This window comes from Chiloscyllium punctatum, chromosome 2 (genome assembly GCF_047496795.1).
Source record: "Chiloscyllium punctatum isolate Juve2018m chromosome 2, sChiPun1.3, whole genome shotgun sequence".
NCBI lineage: Eukaryota > Metazoa > Chordata > Chondrichthyes > Orectolobiformes > Hemiscylliidae > Chiloscyllium > Chiloscyllium punctatum.
In genome coordinates this window covers 67,018,210-67,022,624 of record NC_092740.1, presented here as the reverse complement: position 1 = coordinate 67,022,624, position 4,415 = coordinate 67,018,210, and the positions used below count along the sequence as shown (strand labels likewise).

Here is a 4,415-nt window from a genome sequence, read left to right as displayed (position 1 = left end):
ACAAGCAAGTTTCTAAGAGTGCTAAAGTAAAGCTCATCAAGTCATGCAAGGTTCAAGACAAGGTCAAGGATGGCTTGCTGTTCTGCAGACAGAACCACAGTATGTAGATGTTATTTTGAAATGCCTGTTAATCAAAAATATTATAACATTATTAGGGTTAGTTTCCACTAAAACAGTTATAAAAACCAACCAAGAAGCTGTCTAATCAGGTTTTCTAATGACACTGTTCTCAGGGATTTTTTTAAAATTCAAATTAATCCAGACAATATTCAGTGCTTTTCAATTCTGTTAAGTTCAACAAGAGGTTGAATGGAATTAATCTGTGAGGTTCAGAGGGTGAAATAAAATATCTCCCACCATTAGCTACATGATAAGCTACACTCCAAGAATGTAATTCAGTGCCTAAGGATAAAAGAAAATTATGCAAAGTTTTTTACTGAGTTCAATGTTAGATCCATTAAAGAAACAGTTCTTTCAACAAGGTGTGTTCCCATGTTCCAAATATATAACTTTTCAGTCAAACAGCTGCATTTCATAGTACTTTGTTTCCACCTCTTTTAAAATTGATTCAGTGTGGGGTTCATCTGCTTATTGCTCCCAGTCCCTTTGCTGAAAAACAGAGCAGCAGGCAGAGAGAGAAAAAAAAATTAAAGAATGATCTCTGAAATGGATGTAGATAATGGACATGGTGGTGGACAATTAAACAAAAGCACAGAACGGGGAGCTTCTACAATGATGTGGGACATCCATCAATGCAAAAGATTAGGCTGAAGCATTTGCAACAATCCTTAGCCAGAAGTGCCGGTTGGATAATCCATCTCAGTCTGCTTCAGAGGTCCTAGCATCACAGATGTTAGTCTTCAACCAATTTAATTCATTCCACATGATATCAAGAAACAGCTGGAGGCACTGGATACTGAAATGGCTATGGACATTGACAACATTCCAGAAATAATACTGAAGATTTGTACTCCAGAATTTGCTGTGCTCCTAACCAAGCTGTTCCAGGACAGCCAGAACAGTGGTATCTACCCAGCAATGTGGAAAATTGCCGAGGTACGTCTTGTATACAAAGAGCAGGACTAATCCGACCCAGCCAATTAATGCCCCATGTTATTTGGAGCATTTCCCAACAGCAAAAGGACATGCTGCATTCCAAACACAGAAATCTTTCTCATAATCAGCAAACTGACTGATTGGAAGTGAGCTCATCCATCAGGGAAACACTAACCTCAAAGTTGGAGTTTGCAGTCAAAAACGCTGCAGATAGATCTCCTGGAATCTGGGAGTCACAATAGCTTGTTGAAGAGGAGCAAGGGTCTTGGATATTCAATTCCTGTGTTGGGTTCCATACAAGTACCTGATGGGAGCAATGGCAGAATCTGTCATACATCTACATAATGTAAGAGGGAGAGGTTTGTACAAGCCTGGGATTCACAAAGCCATGCTACAACATAACAGATGTGAAATGTGCAATGGCTAAAGTACATATCAGATATCATAATACTGGAGCTGAATGGAGTGAACAGATCTAATCTTCTGACGCTATAGCAGTAGATGCAATGTCAGTGAAGATGCTAAGGGATTGAAACAGTACAGTTAAGGCCTCATAGCATTCTGAAGCACTGCAGTATATAAGGTGCATAAGGAGCACTCTCAGGATAACTTGGTGGCATTCACAAGGAAGTGGAATTTTGAATGTGACTCGTATAACTTTAATGCATTTTAGTGCAAAATTCCAGGAGCATGTGGTCATGGACTTGCTCAATGTATCACAGCTGCATTAGCACTAAGGTCCAGGGCAAGGTTTGTGCATATACTTTAGCTTTTCTGAAGTCAATACCACAGCTCAAATAAAAAAGTCAACATTTTATTGCACAGAGAAATCAAATTGAAAACCAACTTAATCCTTGAGACAAGGTTGAAAACAAGAAGCAGAGGGCTGACAAATGTCCAAGTGAAATACTAAATGAAACAGGAATACTCACAACCCAGCGCAGTTGCCCTGGAAAAAAGTCACGGTAAAGTTGTCACTGTCCTTTGCTTGTGTAGGCCATTGTCTTGTCTTCATCCCTTTGAAAGTCCTTGCTTTTATTCTCAATGAGATAAAGGAAAGGATTGAGGATGATGGAAATGGGTGCAGGAGTACTTTGTGAGTATGTGTAACCATGCCAACCTCAGTAAGTGAGTAGGAAGCAGGAAGACTTAGTAATTTGAGAACATGAGGTGTGTGGGACTCGTTGAGCACACATCATGCTTGTGATGTTGAGAATTGCTATTTCTGACCCTTTGTTAGATAACTGTGCAGTGCCAGTGCTAAACTAGATGTTGCCCTAGTGAGGCACAGAGAGAGAATGGTGCCACTTAGCTTTGTAAAGACAAGAGATTATTCATTTTCTTCCTGTATTGTTTACAGTCCCATTTTTTGGAGCTGTTGGCATTGATCTGTGCTGCTATCTGGTCTCAGGCTGGATGAACATTGATGGTATGGTCAATAGCAGGGAGGAAAGCCATGGACAAGGGGACAATATAGCAGGGTTGGTCAGATGGGTTGAATGGTGACAAATGAAATTTAATCCAGAAAAGGTGAGGCATTTTGGGAGGATTATCAAGGAATGGAATAGTTCTGAATTATAGGAGCCTAGGAAGTATGAAGGATCAGTGTGACATTAATCTGCATGTCCACGGATTCTAAAAGACAATGGGACAGAAAGATAAAGTGGTTAAGAAGGCTTAAGGGGTACTTGGTTATATTAGTCGACTTATTGAATCCAACAGCGAAAAGATTATGATGGAACTGTATAAGACATTAGTTAGGCTACAGATGGAGTACTGTGTATGGTTCTGATTGCCAAGCTTTCGAAAGATGTGATTGCAGCAGAGGCGGTGCAGAGATTTACCAGGATGTTGCCTGGATTTAAATGTTTCTGTTATGAAATGAGACTAGAGTCATAGAGTTATAGAGATGTACAGCATGGAAACAGACCCTCCTGTCCAACCCGTCCATGCCGACCAGATATCCCAACCAAATCTAGTCCCACCTGCCAGCACCCGGCCCATATCCCTCCAAACCCTTCCTATTCATATACCCATCCAAATGCCTCTTAAATGTTGCAATTGTATCAGCCTCCACCACATCCTCTGGTAGCTCATTCCATACACGAACCACCCTCTGCATGAAAACGTTGCCCCTTAGGTATCTTTTATATCTTTCCCCTCTCAGCCTAATCCTATGCCACTAGTTCTGGACTCCCCGACCTCAGGGAAAAGACTTTGTCTATTTATCCTATCCATGCCCCTCATAATTTTAGAAACCTCTATAAGGTCACCCCTCAGCACGCAATATTCCAACAGTGGCCTAACCAATGTCCTGTACAGCCGCAACATGACCTCACAACTCCTGTACTCAATACTCTGACCAATAAAGGAAAGCATACCAAACGCCACCTTCACTATCATATCTACCTGCAACTCCACTTTCAAAGACCTATGAACCAGCACTCCAAGGTCTCTTTGTTCAGCAATACTCCCTAGGGCCTTACCTTTAAGTGTATAAGTCCTGCTAAGATTTGCTTTCCCAAAATACAGCAACTCTCATTTATCTGAATTAAACTCCATCTGCCATTTCTTTGCCCATTGGCCCATCTGGTCCAGATCTTGTTGTAATCTGAGATAACCCTCTTTGCTGTCCATTACACCTCCAATTTTGGTGTCATCTGCAAACTTACTAACTGTACCTCTTATGCTCGTATCCAAATCATTTATGTAAATGACAAAAAGTAGAGGGCCCAGCACCGATCCTTGTGGCACTCCACTGGTCACAGGCCTCCAGTCTGAAAAAAAAACCCTCCACCACCACCCTCTGTCTTCTACCTTTGAGCCAGTTCTGTATCCAAATGACTAGTTCTCCCTTTATTCCATGAGATCTAATCTTGCTCATCAGTCTCCCATGGGGAACCTTGTTGAACCCCTTACTGAACTCCATATAGATCACATCTACTGCTCTGCCCTCATCAATATTCTTTGTTACTTCTTCAAAAACTCAATCAAGTTTGTGAGACATGATTTCCCACGCACAAAGCCGTGTTGACTATCCCGAATCAGTCCTTGCCTTTCCAAATACATGTACATCCTGTCCCTCAGGATTCCCTCCAACAACCTGCCCATCACCGATATCAGACTCACTGGTCTATAGTTCCCTGGCTTATCTTTACCGCCCTTCTTAAACAGTGGCACCACGTTTGCCAACCTCCAGTCTTCCGGCACCTCATCTGTGACTATCGATGATACAAATATCTCAGCAAGAGGCCCAGCAATCACTTCTCTAGCTTCCCCAGAGTTCTAGGGTACACCGGATCAGGTCCTGGGGATTTATTCACTTTTAACCTTTTCAAGACATCCAGCACTTCCTCCTC

General features: G+C 41.8%; 1 long non-coding RNA gene across 1 annotated transcript; it reads right to left on the bottom strand.

The window, feature by feature from the left end:
* Positions 1 to 283: 283 nt before the first annotated feature.
* On the bottom strand, positions 284 to 2,732 carry LOC140493241 (uncharacterized). Its single transcript, XR_011963637.1, has 3 exons — positions 1,989 to 2,732; positions 1,232 to 1,360; positions 284 to 609 (listed from the first exon to the last, which is right to left on the bottom strand). It is a non-coding gene; the product is annotated as an uncharacterized lncRNA (long non-coding RNA).
* Positions 2,733 to 4,415: the final 1,683 nt, after the last annotated feature.